The following is a 15,097-nucleotide window of genomic DNA, read 5'->3' as shown; positions in this document are numbered from 1 at the left end:
TACTAGTAAACAGAATTTAGCAGCATATTAAATAGGTAATATACCATGACCACATGAGATTTATTCCTGGAATGCAAGAATGATTCAACATCTATAAACCGATAACGTAATTCACTATATCAACAGAATGAAGGGAAAAAACCCCACAGCATCATCTTACTACAGAAAAATCATTTGACAAAATTCACTACCCTTTCATGATAAACACTCAACAAATTAGGAATAGAAGGAAACTACCTCCATATAATAAAAACCATATATGAAAAACCTGTAGTGAATATCATACTCAATGGTGAAAGACTGAAAGCATTTCTTCCAAGATTGGGAACAAAGCAAGAATTCCCATTTTTATCACTTCTATTCAACACAGTACTAGAATTTCTAGCTAGAGCAATTACACAAGTAAAATAAATAAAAAACATCCAAATTGGAAAGAGAAGAGTAAAATTATCTTTATTTGCAGACCTATAATTTTATATGTAGAAACCCCTAAAGCTATTAGAACTAACAAATGAATTCAGCAAAGTAGAATGATACAAACTCACCTTGCCCAAATCAGTTATATTTCTATACACAATGAATAATCTGAAAAAGAAAATTACAAAACCAACACCATTTATAATAGCTTCAGAGAGAAGAAAACACTCAGGAATTAACTTAACCAAAGGGGTAAAATACTTGTATAACGAAATCTACAAAACATTACTGAAAGAAATAAAAGATGTAAATAAAAACACGTTTCATGTTCATAGACTGGAAGATAATATTAGAATGTCAACATTACACAAAGCAATCTATAGATTCAATACAATTCCTATCAAAATCCCAATGACATTTTTTTTTGCAGAAATAGAAAAACTCGTCTTAAAATTCATAGGGAATCTCAAGGGATCCCAAATAGCCAAAACAATCTTGATAGAGAAGAACAAAACCGGAGAGCTCATACTTCCTGATTTCAAAACTTATTGCAAAACTACAGCAATCAAAATAGTGCTGCATTAGCATAAAGACAGACACATAGACCAATGGAATAGAATAGAGAGCCAAGAAATAAACTCTTACATATGGTCAAAAATTTTTTTACAATGGTGCTAAGACCAATCAGTGAGGGAAGGATAGTCTTGTTAATGATTGGTACTTGGAAAACTAAATATCCATGTGCAAAAGAATGAAATTGCATTCCTACCTTATACCATATAAAAAAGTAACTCAGAGTGGATAAGGACCTAAATATAAGACCCAAAACAAGAAAACATAGGACAAAAGCTTTACAACATTGGATTTGGCAACGATTTCTTAGATATGATGTTAAAGGCCCAGATAGAAAAAGAAAAAGTAGACCAACTGGACTTTATAAAAATTAAAAACTATAAGACACTATCCATATCCAGCACTATTAAAAGGCAAACCACAGAATGGGAGAAAATACTTATAAATCGTATATCTGATAAGGGATTAATATCCGGATTATATACAGAACTGCTGAAGCTCAGCAACATAAAGTAAGCAACCAGAATTTAAAATGGGCAAAGGATTTCAATAAATATTTCTTTGTATGAATGGCCAATAGCACAAGAAAAGATGCTCAACATCACTAATCATTACAGAAATGTAAAAAACAAGATACTATCTCACACTCACTGGGATGACTATTATCAAAACAAACAGAAAACAGATGTTGGCAAGTATGTGGAGAAATTGGAACCTTTGTGAATTGTTGGTGGGAATGTAAAATGGTACAGCTGCTGCAGAAAACAGTACCATTTTCCTCAAAAAATTAAAAATGGAATTGCTATATGATCCAGCATTCCCACTTCTGGATATATAACCAAAATAATTGAAAGCAGGATATTGAAGAGATATTTGTACATTCATGATCATCACAGCATTATTCACAGTAGCAACTCAAGTCCATTGACAGATGAATGGGTAAACAAAATGAATGGATATATGTATATACAAAGGAATATTATTCCAGCCTTTAAAAAGGAAGGAAATTGTGATGTACGCAACAACACGGCTGAACCTTGAAGACATGATGTTAAGTGAATAAGTCAGTCATGAAAAGACAAATACTGTGTGATTGCCCTTTCATGAGGTACTTAGAGTAGTCAAAATCATAATGTACATAGTATAATGGTGGCTGACATAGACTGGTTGGGGAGGGGGTAATGGAGAATTATTGTTCCATAGGGTTTCAGTTTTAAAAGATGAAAAAAGTTATGGAATGGATGGTAGAGATTGTTGCACATGTGAATAGATCTAATAACCAGTGAACTGTGCACTTAAAAATGGTGAAAATGGGATCCCTGGGTGGTGCAGCGGTTTGGCGCCTGCCTTTGGCCCAGGGCACCATCCTGGAGACCCGGGATCGAATCCCATGTCGGGCTCCCGGTGCATGGAGCTTGCTTCTCCCTCTGCCTATGTCTCTGCCTCTCTCTCTCTCTCTCTGTGTGACTATCATAAATAAATAAAAATTAAAAAAAAATGGTGAAAATGGTAAATTGTATGTGCATTTCACCACAATAAAAAAAGCAAAGCGAAGAATAGAATAAATATGATGGAGCCATACCTAACATTTTGATCAACAATGGAGACTAAATATGAGACATTTCAAGTGAACTGTAGTTATAAGCTATAGGAGTCAAGAGAAAGTGAAGATAACTACACAAGGGATACTACACATTAGTATCCCTACTTTACAGATGAGAAAATAGAGACATGCAGACTTTAAATACTGCACCTCTCCACCCCCTAAGCAATATCTGAACCAGTGAATAGATGAAAGGATTAGATCCAGAAAGTCTGAATCTAGAGACTGTGACTGACAACTACCCTATCTTGTCTTTGAAAAAATAAGTTAGACTTACTGAGGCCTGGATTCTAGCAACCTTTCAGTCCTTATTAATTTGTTTAAGTTGTAGTCAATATAAACTGTTATTCATTATCCAGTTTGGGGGTTTAGACCTAGTATCTACATTGCTGAACTCTTGTTTCACTGTGTGGTGGGGACAAAATGCTATAGTCATTGCCTTGGAACACACCAGTAGTTGACTTAAACCTGGGCTACTTCTTTTTTTTTTTTTTTTTAAAGATTTTATTTATTTATTCATAGACACACAGAGAGAGGCAGAGACACAGGCAGAGGGAGAGGGAGAAGCAGGCTCCGTGCAGGGAGCCCGATGTGGAACTCCATCCCAGGTCTCCAGGATGACACCCCAGGCTGCAGGCGGCGCCAAACCCCAGCGCCACCGGGGCTGCCCTGGGCTACTTCTTTTAGTTCTATACAGCACACCTATACTTCTACAAACAATTAAAAAGAGACACAAGTATTGTGATGGCAGCTACAGTGTAGCAGTGTTTACACACAGAGTACATGTGATATGGTGATATGTAGAAGCACAGACTGGGGAGTCAGTCACATCCCTACATCTCTGACTTTTAGCCATCTAGCCATCACTCAGCCTTTTTTTTTTTTTTTTTTTTTTTTTTTGATTGTGTGATGCTGGGAAAGTCGCCTTTCTGACCCATGCAGAAGCTCACATTACCTGCTGTCCCTCATTCCCAGATGGCTGAATAAGATAATGATGTGGAAGCTTTAAGAAAACCAAGAACCTGGGCTTGGTACTTAATTCCCTGTTAAAAAGATCCTCTGTGAAAAGGAAAAATACCTTTTTCACTGGGTTGTTTGGAGGATTCTACAGATATTATCTGTGAAATGCAGTGGGCGAAATAAACATTAGCTCCACATAGACCATCGAATATTATACAAATGTAAGGTAGTATTATTTTTATTTTTCTTGGTTGTATATCACAATTCTCTGAAGAACACCAAAATTTCCAGGCTGAACTGGGAAAGCTCTGGAATACCACAGTATGGCTTGTCTAGTGTTTTCTTTCCACCAACTTGTTTTGAAAGCAGAAGTACTGGAAATATTGCATAAAACCCCAGGCTGGCTAGATTTCAAGTCCTATTTCAAGACCAGGGTGGTTTGGATTGGTTTGAATAAGGGTCTGAATATTTGGATGTGGAGACAAAACTGAACCTCAGCAAACTGAGAAATGACAAACAAACTGAAAAATTTCAAATTTTCATAGCTTAGGGGCTATGGGCAAATGTCCATTAGCAACGAGGATGCAATTATCAAGCTTGTTTTAGACAATGTCCAAAAGGCCAGTTTTGTTTTCACTTGCTCTCTTCTGAAGTAAAATTTCTGCTTGCCTAGGACCTGGCAGCAACAGTAATTAGAAGTATAACTATAACCTATTTGGTCAGTTTTCAAGCAAAATTTTGCTTGAAAATTATTTGGTAATAACTAATTTGTGTTCACTTTGTAGTTTTATATATTATTCTTATATATTGTTATGTATAATTTTATATTTATTTAATATTATATATTCAAAAGTTATAATATATCAATAATAATTACAATGCATCATTACACTAATTATATGTAATTATTATATTAATTAATTAATAATTAGAATAATCATAATTATGTTGTAAAACTTACATTGAGTCGCTTTTCTGTATCAGACAATGTTGAACACTGAGGTTAGAGGTGAAGAGGGCATGAGCCCTGGGCTCAGGGATCTTGTCCCTTGTTGGAGAGGCAGACAAGTTGGCAGTCAGTAGTGTTACAGCGTGATGTATGTCGTGTAGATGCCATTGAGTGCTGCCCCCATGATGAGGAAAGGCTTTTATTCTATACCAGTGATGTGTCATGAACTGTTCAATGCATATTCTCTGTGCTATTGCCAATTATTGCACTGTAATTCTGTGTGTATTTTACAGATCTGGAAACTGAGGCTCAGAAATATGTGACAAAACTGGCATGTGTATGTCTGTCTGTCTACAACTTTTCCTACATAGTGTGTTTCAAATGTGTTCTTGTGTATCCATGGCTTCCTCTTTATCTGGAAACCAAGAAAAGGCTGGTCTGCTCACTTGGAAGACTCATAAAAGGCTTGGAAAAGAGTTTTGATTCCTCTTGCACAAGGTGATGCACTTGTGGGGACAAAGGGGAAAAGGCAGGGAGGGGTTCCATTTATCCCTGGCAGGAGAAGCACCAGTTTCTCCAGCTGTTGCAATGTATGCAGGAGGGGCAGCTTGTGCATCAGTGGCCACCTCTGTCCTGCTCAGAGAGCTCACAGGAGAGTAACATGTTACATGGTCCCATGAATTTTTAATAACTTGGGCTTGAAAAGTAGTTTCAGAAGGTGAGCAAAATAGTAAGTTAATTGAGCACTGCTGCTCAGGCTTCCTCTCCCAATGTAGTTTTCAAGGAAATATGGCTGAAATATCAGCTGTCAGATGATGAATATTTTAAAGAAAATTCTATTACGCACCCAAGGTTCACTCAGCTCAGTAATGAGAGTAATGAGGACAGTTACCTTTAGGGAAAGGAAGTGAGATCACTCTTGCCACTTACTGGGGGCTGGTTTGACAGGCATCTGCTCTGAGCACAGGGCTATGTCTGGGGAAATCACAGCTGCTTGTCGTAACCTCACCTGGTAGGAAAAACTCTACCTTACAATGGTTTTACACTCTATCTGTGGCAGAGAGCTGGCTGCAAACTATTTTTATTCCCTTGGCTGATCGTTGAGGTAGAATCCATCACTTGATGAATATTCAATGGATGAAGTTAAAAAAAAAAATCTCTGCTCTCCTGCAAAGCCCTATGTGGCCCAAACAGAAAGAAATCACAAAGGCAAGAGAGGAAAAGCTGGGCACATCCCCTTCTCCCTCAATATGAATGCTTTCCACAGATGCCAGGAAAGGTCTGACCTTGGAAAAGGCAAAGGCAAAGGAATAAGTTTTCAAATTATTTCAGAGACATAGCCAGAGAGAAAAGAATATAGTCTTGAAATTAAGAGAATATGAAAAGTGAGCCATGCGTATTGCTACCTCTGATTAAATATAGGCTGTTTGGCTTTTTCCTTGAGTTTGGAATGGAGGTTTGGGCACCAAAGGGAGAAGAAGAAGCACGTTATGCTGCTACAAGGAAAGCAGCCCTGATGGGGCCTGTCAGAGATCAGTGACACCAACTGTACTGCCTGGAGTTGGTAAATAGCACATAACACATTTTTTACAAAGGGGAAAAATAGAAAATATTTCTTTTTCTCCAAGGGCTTTATTATGAAGTCAGTTTTGCTAGTTGTGCGACTATTACTTGTCAAGTTAGAATGGAAATCGGTGGTCCATTCTTGTCCATGCTGGTGGAGCAAGATTGGCAGACTGGTATGCTCACAGTGAACATAACCTACCCCAGGCAGCAGGGTAGGATAGGCGCCATCTGTCTCTGTCATCATCCAGCCTGTGCTCCTTCCCTGCTCCCCACTGTGCTGCTTCTCTCATCTCCCATGCCCTACTCATGGGGCATGGTTCCCTGGGTACCCTGAAACCATCGCCTTTTGCCATTGCAGTTCCTACACTTCTGAGTTACTACCAGTGACACTTTGCTTGTTGTGAGAGCATCATTAAAAAAATCCAAGAAGTCAGACACTCCTTGTGGAAGAGTATAGAATATTCTTTTTAAAATTATTTTTAAAATGTTAATTTCAGTATAGTTAAGATACAGCATAGTTAAGATACAACATTCAGTATAGTTAAGATACATCAGTTTCAGATGTACAATGTAGTGATTTCAACAATTCTAGGACATTCTTTTTTTAGAGAGAGATAGAGAGAGAGAGAGCGAGAAAGCAAGAGCAAGTGCTGGGGGTGGGGGAGGGGGAGAGTGAGAGAATCTTAAGCAGACTTCATGTCCAGTGTGGAGCCTGATGCAGGGCTTAATCTCACAACCCCTGAGATCATGACCTGGGCGGAAATCAAGAGTTGGTTGCTTAACCAACTAAGCCCTCCAGGTGCCCCTAGAATATTTTTAATAATAAAAAAATTAAAATGGACTCTGTACTGTCTAGATACCTGGTACTTATTAGGCATAGTGTGGCTTGTTTAATCCTCTCTGGAACCCACTGGTATATATATCATTTTCTTCATTTTACAAATAAGGCAAATGGGGCTCAAATAAGGTATGATCAAAAATCACACAGTTTTAAGTGTAGCAGCTGGGGTAACCCAGATGAGTATAATCACACAATCTGTGTTCCCCTTTTTCTCTCTCTGGAAAGACATGGAATGGGAGAAGGTAGACTGGCTTTAGGGCTAGGGGATGCTTGTCAGGACTTCTCTCAACCTTTTACAGGTAGTTGGGGAGGTTAGAGGAAGTCCTTTCTATTATGTCTCTGCCTTGTTGCATCTTGGTCTTGGGCAGTCATAGCTTGGCTCCAGGCAACCATTTGTGGAAGCTTGGGTGGCCAAGCACACTCAGGGAACAGGAAAGGGGTAGTGCATGAGTAAGTCAACCTGAAATCTATGCCCACCCAGAAATAGGACTGCAGTGGGGATGGCCAGGAAGCTTGGGCAGATCCTGGCATGTAAAAGCTGGAACGGGAATGCTGAATGGTGGAAAAATGCACGCATTTGGTTCCAAACTTCGAGTATGGCAATTTAAAAATAGAAACATAGAGGTCTAGATTTCATCTAAAATACTTAATGTAGTTTTTCCAGCCCTGTAAAAATAGTTCTGGGTTTGTGATACAGTGAAATAATGCCTAATGGTAGGGTTGTGTAACTCAATTGTGGAGAGCAAAGCAGATTTTTTTGTTGTTGTTGCCATCGTGATCCTATCCTAATTAGTGTCTGCTGGTGCAGATTCCAAAATGCAGAATGTTCTAGGCCATCTCAGTAGTAATTACTGGTATTTATTGAGCAGCTGCTATATGCAGGCATTTCATGTGTTTCATTTCTACTTAAGACATAAAACAATTCTAAAAAGTGACTACTATTCCCCCCACTTTCAGAAAAGGGGGAACTGAAACTCTAAAATGTTGACTGCTTTGCCAAAGACAACACAGCTAGTCAGCAATGAGACTGAGATTTGAGCCCCAACTGGATGCTCAACTTTCTGATCTCTTCACTATGACCAGGGATGCTTCTTTGTAGCATTCTGTATTATTTTACCCTATGTGTAAAAATGGCAGCACCCTGTCCAACTCATAAGGAAACTCTCCATTGGTTAGATTTGTTTTTACCACAGGGTTCTCCCTTTATACCCTCATCGCCTCCCAGGGTGTTCAAGGTCCTTCTCATTCAGGAGACTGACATGTGTCAGTTGTGCATAGGTGGTTGGGGTTTCTGTGCTTAAAGACAGTTTTCCTTTGAGTTCTTCTACCATGCTCCCAGTCCTCATGCAAGAAGGCTTTCATCAGTCTCACCTCCGGATTCTAGGGCTCCTTTTGAATCCTTCTTCCCCACTCCCAGCCATGTCTTCTCTAGTACTGCAGGGGACATATGGTTCTGCAAATATAATGCAGAGGATCTTGCCTCCAGTTTAGATCGCATTTTTAATAATAATCTCATGGATTGAGGAAGAGAAACTGGCCCCAGAAGTCCAAGGGAGAGAGAAGGGGAAAGCAAGCAGACTGCTACGTCCAGATAAACTGCCTTGGAACTGACTAGTCATTCTGCAGTCAGAGACCTAGCCAAGTATTCTTCCAAGGGGGCCCTTTTTTAAGGTAATAACCTCAACTGTGACCAGCAAATGAGATACAGAGCCCCTCCACACAATGAGGGGCCTTCAGGCTGAAGTGTATTTAGCTTCATAGTGGATCTGTCCCTCTACAGTTTTTAGCTTCATTTTGGTAAAGAACCACTGAGTTGGAAGTGTTAGAGGGTGGCTACTCCCTCACATCTTCTCTATCAGGTTTTTTTTTTTTTAATTAAAAAATTTTTTTTAAAAAATATTTTTTTATTTATTCACAAGAGACAGAGAGAGAGAGGCACAGACATAGGCAGAGGGAGAAGCAGGCTTCCTGAGGGGAGCCCAATGTCAGACTCAATCTCTGGACCCCGGGCTCATGCCCTGAGCCAAAGGCAGGCGCTCCACCACTGAGCCACCCAGGTGGCCCTCTCAATCAGGTTATAATGAACTGACACTTCCATACAGACATTTATTAGCCAAATACTCATCCCAAGTAGGCACAAAACAGTTTGTAAACCTGTTCTGCAACTCAGTGAAGGCCCAGTGCCTGGCCTTTTAGAGATTCCAACCACAAAGGGTCTGTCAAGCGGCCTTGAGGTGGATTCTGTGCCTTCTACTGAGCATCAAGCCCTGGGCCACACCTTACACTGACCTTGTCTGGCCTCAGGTGTATTCCTTAGGGGCACCTCGTGCAGGCCCTGTGCTTAGCTCTGCCCACTTTACACAAGGAGGAAAGTGTTTCTAAACATTTTTAGTGAATTCACATACCCTGAATATTTTTAATTTTACCAGTGAAAGACAATTTCTAATATTCATCAAGTTACTTAAAAGTCACTAGTTTTACCAATGAAACCCAGTTTTGGTACCCTGTATGCTCTTTCACAAAATGTTAGTTCTTGAAAAATATTTAAAACTTTGTTTAGTATGATTTAAATTGTGATTAAGAAAAGCACATAATATTACATTTACCCTCCTAACCATTCTTAAGTTTACAGTTCAGTGTCAATAGCACTTTCACATTGTTGTGTAATCATCATCAACATCTATCTCTCAACTCTTCATCTTACAAAACTGAAACTCTGAACCATTAGGAACAATGTACTGTTTCCCCCCTCCCCTAGCCTAGTATGCATTTTTTCCTTGCCTATAATAGTTACTCATTTAAAAGAGGCAGAAAAGTAAGAGAGAGCACAGACTTTGAAATAAAAAAAAGACTCTGTTTTCCCAGTTCTAGCAATTGAATATTTTCTTTCTCCAACGAGGGAATCTTGCACAAACCCACCATCCTTCATTCTTGAAACTACAGAAGTTCCATATTGACCTTTCAAGAATGTTGTGTGGTTCCAATGGGAAAACACAACTGAAAGTGTGTGTATGTCTTTTTTACAAGGGTATTACCATTTAACGACCATTGGTTTTCCCAGGGAGGAGAAGATAGGATTTCTTGATCATGATTTGCATCCAGATAATGCGTGTCTCGCAGGCACCTAGAATTCCTCCAAGTTACACGAAGTGGAGGACAGGCTCTTCCTAGGGCCTATGAGGCATAAGCCCCATCCTTCGTTCCTTCTTTCTTGAGTCTGATCCAGCCCTTTGAGGTAGGGAAGAAGAGGAAAAGAAAGCAGGAGGTGGCAGGAGGTAGGTGGAGACAACTCTTTTCTCTTTAACTTTTGAGATAACTGATCAAATTGCCACCTAAGTCTATTTCTACTGCTCAGCACTTAATGCTTCATCTTACTCACCAATTAATGGTTCTAATCAGTGACTTAAGCTTGCATTAGAACAAATGACTGAAACCTGAGTTCTGGGCCGTGCTTGGCAGGCTGCAGGCTTACATTGAATTCTGCTTGCAGGAACTTTGTTTTTAATTAATGCAGTCACCAGTTTTTCATCCCAAAGTGTCACACACAGAAAATCAAAGAAGCTCTTGTATAAATAATAAGAAAAAAAGATTCTGTCTATTAGTAATGGAAAGCATTTTCAAGGAGAGCTCTATAGAGCTCTGATAGGCTTGGCACTTCCTTCAGGTAAAATCTCTCAAAAGTCATAACATAAATTATAGATTTGTTCAAGTCTTTTTATGATAGGATATTAAGAGTCTCATTTTAATAGTGTCTTAAGGAAAAAGGAAAAAAATATAAGAACCTCTTATCTAGGTTATAACATGAATCCTGATTCAACTAAAATGTAAAAAACTTTTAGCTTTTTTTTTTTTATTGGTTTTTGTTTTAGTTTAGTTACAGGCTTGAAAAGGATTCTGTGAAAAAGATTATTCTAGGGATTTGTTTTTGTTCTCTCACCAGTTTCTCTGGAAAACTTGATCAGGGAGGAGTAAAGGATGATTTTGTTTCATTTGACCTGTCAGATCTGAATGCTCCGCCGGAGACAGGATAGAATTGCTGGATATCCTCCAGCAGTTTGCCATATTGAGTATTAACTGTCAGTCACGGGGATGGAGAACTATGAGCTCAGCCCCCTTTGGGGCTGGTTTGTTTCCTTTGGGTTTGTTGTGTTAAACCTATTGAAATGTGCTAGCTAGAGCATGCCATCTTTGCCAAACTCCCGTTCTCCCTGTGAATGTATCTCTAGGACTTGCTAAGAGAACTCAAGCTGATATTCATTTCAATCAGCACATTGCCTGAGTGCTACTTGCTATTTACGTTTTTATTCTTCCAGAAGAGGTTTCTTTAGATATTCTACCCCCACCCTCTACTGCCCCTATCTCACCTGTGACTCCTCTCTTGCTTTAGCAGGTTCTGGAGTAGACTTGAAGCAAAGAGGATAGAATGGCAGGCAGTCAGGACACAAACCCACTGGAATCCATTCTCTGCTTGCAGTGCTGTGTTTTGATATACATATCCCATTTGCTCATCACAGCCGCCACATGAGATTGGCTGGGAGGTATGGTTTTTTTTTTTTTTTTTTTTTTTTTTTTTGCTATCCCTGCCATTATGGATTGAATGTTTGTGTCCCCTCCTCCCAATTCATATGTTGAACCCCCTCCTCCCCAATGTGATGGTATTGGGAGGTAATGAGGATTAGATGATAGGGTCATAAGGATGGAGCCCTCATGAATGGATTAATGCCCTAATGAAAGTCACAAGACAGCTTGCTTCCCATCTGTGCTCTCCACCATGGGAGGGTACAATGAGAAGTCAGCAGTCTGTAGCCTGGAGAAGAGTTCTCCCCAGAACCAGACTATGCTGGCACTCTGATTTCAGACCTGCAGCCTCTGGAAGGAACTATGAAAAGTAAATGTTTATATAAGCTACCCTGTTTATAGTATTTTGTTAGAGCAACCTGAGCTAAAACACCAAATTTACAGATGGAGAAGTTACTGAAGGTCACATGGCCAGCATATGGCAAGCCAAGCTTTGAATGAGGAGAGATTTCTGAGTCTTAATTTAGGGTTCCTTTCATGACATGACACTCCCACTTGAAAACTGGTGTTAGATGATCTGAGGAACAAAGGATTAATGTGAAATCAAAAGATCCCGCTAGAATGCAGATGTTGTGACTTACTACTATCACCTGGGCATTGAAACGCTCTGAGCCCTTATCCCTTTTTCCGTCATGTCGGGCTACACCATTCCTCCTGCCTAGGATTACTGGAGGAATTAAGAAATGCCCAGAAACAGGCTTGTAAAGATACCTCTGTCCCTCTAAAACACACCTTACAAGGCTATTAAAAATATTGAAGTCAGCTGCATTTGGCATCTGAAAAGTTTATTAATTAAGCACTTTAAAAATATTTTATTTCTTTATTCAGGAGAGATATAGAGAGGTGGAGACATAGGCAGAGGGAGAAGCAGGCACCCTTTGGGAGCCCGATGTGGGACTCGATCCCAGGACCCTGGGATCAGGCCCTGAGCCAAAGGCAGATGCTCAAGCACAGACTCACCTAGGGGTGGGTGCCCTAATTAAGCTCTTTCTATATAAGAGAGTGATCCAGAAGGATAGGTTGGGGAGAAATTCTGGGTGCTAGAGCTCTGGAAATGCTGTTGCCTTGGTCTTTATCATTATAACAATGACAAAAGAACAGAACTTTAAAGTTAACTAGAAAACTTCCCATGATACCCTTTATTTGTAAATTAAGGAGTGGGATAATTAAAGAAAAAAATCACAACTTCTTTCTTAGAATGTGAATTCACTGATTTATCAACAAATACTTAGTGATTATGCAATATATACCAGTCACTGTTCCAGGAACAAGTTGCAAGCAGGGCAGGTGAGTTCCTTTTTTCCTAGGTCTTACATTCTAGTGAGGAAACAGAGATAATAAAGATATAATGCACAAGAAATCACTAGTGTTTCGATGAGAACAAAACAGGGAGTAGCCAGCTAGAATAACTGGAAATCTTCTATAGATTGGAAGGTGAGGGAAATCTTTTGTGAGGAGGTGTTGTTTGCACCTCATTCTGGACGATCAGGAGCCAGGCACTCAAGGAATGGAGAAGAGCATGGCAGCTGGAGGAGCCAGGCAGACACCTTGGTTATCTGTGTCAGTGGAGAGAGATGTTGAAATGAGCATTCTAAACCTGTGGGTAATTCAAAAGTAGTAAATGTTTGTCCTTGAATATATAATTAGAGGCACACATCCAGGAGGCAAATGCATTCCTACGTATGAGACAGCCAAACTTGTATCTCGGAAGCTCAGATTTGTCTCCAGGTCCTCATCCTACTTGGGAAAACAAAGGTGTGGATGTCTGCAAATATACACTGTTGTGCACCAAGTACAATCACAGTCCCCGCTGAGTGAAGACTCGCGAGGTATGAGTTAGTGAACAATCTTACTGAAGGGGGGGGAATTATTTTCTGTGTTTAGAAATTGGGAACAGAGAGGAGCTGAGAAAGTAGCTTGGCTTTCATGAGGACTCAAGTTTAGCTGTAACAATGGGCAAGCAAAATTTGGGGCCAATGAGTTAAGTTTGGCTGATGCAGGGGATTTTCCAAAGGACTAGAGAAATGGCCATACTAACAAGGAAGGGGATATGGATGGAGGACATCTGAGAGTGAGCTGAGGCATTTGGATTTCATGGGATAGGCAGTGGAGAGCCTTGGAAGTACTTAGAAATGTATTTGATGTAGCAGGGTCACTTATACATGTCCATCTCTCTGGAGAAGGATGCCTAGAGTGCTTGTTCCCTTCCCTCCTACCCTTATCATGCCCTCCATCCCTCCTACACTAGTCTTCCCAGTATGCCCAGTCTGGAAGGCTAGGCTCATACCTTGCGTGTCTGGTTCAATACTCTCCTCCTTTCAGATATAATCAAACTCCCCTGAGTGCAGAGGTTTATAAAGTGGAAGTTGCCATGACAACAGCATAGCAGAAATACCCCAAAGAATTTAAACCAGCCATGCCCAGAACAAACTAGTATCCATAAATTAGTGGAAATTAGGGACAAATCTCATTCTCAGGTCAGTCTTGAAAGGTAAACAGGAGTTCCCATCTGATGAAATACAAACAAAGGATCAGAAGCTAGGCTAGCACTGGGCATCTGGTGGATGCTGGTCAGGAATTTGGTTGCCTTGTTTACTCCCTTCCAAAAGTAAAAGTGCTCTGTGATGAAATTCCTCACTTCAAAGCTTTTACTGTTTCCTCATTTCTATACTGCCTTGTACTTGTATACGCTTCCTCTCTTTATTAATTTATCATCCTGCAATTTTTCCTGGGATGAAATTCAGTCCTACTAAATTTTCAGAGCCCCTCCAATCTCATGCAGAGATCAGGAAGGGTTACTGGGCCTTCTAACTCCACCTCTCTATCTGTTCTTCTTTTAGCAGAAATGTAACTAAGGCTCAAATCTAAAATCTGGAAAGAAAAAATAATTATTGTAGCTATAGTTATCACTTTGTAAATTTTTTCTCCCTCTCCTTCTCTGTCACTTATTCATAAAAATAAGCAGCTTGCTTTTGAAATTCTTTCGTCTTGGTGGTTCTTTTCAGGAATTTGGAGGATGGTTCTTAAAAGGGTGAAAAATGACACAGCTAAATTCCAATTATTTTGCCCTGTAACTGTAGATGATCCCTGATTCTTTAGTAAAGGGGAAGATGCAATTTATGAAGGTTGCTGCAGTTTTTTTTTAGTAGTGTTCAGGGGGTAAATGCATGCCTATGCCCTAAGTCTTAGCACTAATACTGACTAGTATATCTATATGATTGTAATAAAGCGACTTATACTATACAAATGGCTACCAAAAGGAACATATGCTTGACTACTGCTAATCTGAAAGAAAAATAATCTCAAGTGAATTATATTCTATCAGGAAAGCATCTAAAGATACCATGTAAGGGGGAATCCCTGGGTGGCTCAGCGGTTTGGCGCCTGCCTTTGGCCCAGGGCGCGATCCTGGAGTCCCGGGATCCAGTCCCGCATCGGGCTCCCGGCATGGGGCCTGCTTCTCCCTCTGCTTCTCCCTCTGCTTGTGTCTCTGCCTCTCTCTCTCTGTCTATCATGAATAGATAAATACATTAAAAAAACTTTAAAAAAAAGATATCATGTAAGTATTTTGGTTTCAGTTAATCCCCTGGTAAGGCAAAATTATAAAACG

The sequence above is a fragment of the Nyctereutes procyonoides genome, unplaced genomic scaffold, assembly GCF_905146905.1.
Source record: "Nyctereutes procyonoides isolate TBG_1078 unplaced genomic scaffold, NYPRO_anot_genome, whole genome shotgun sequence".
Lineage (NCBI taxonomy): Eukaryota > Metazoa > Chordata > Mammalia > Carnivora > Canidae > Nyctereutes > Nyctereutes procyonoides.
Note: the sequence above shows the minus strand (reverse complement) of the source record.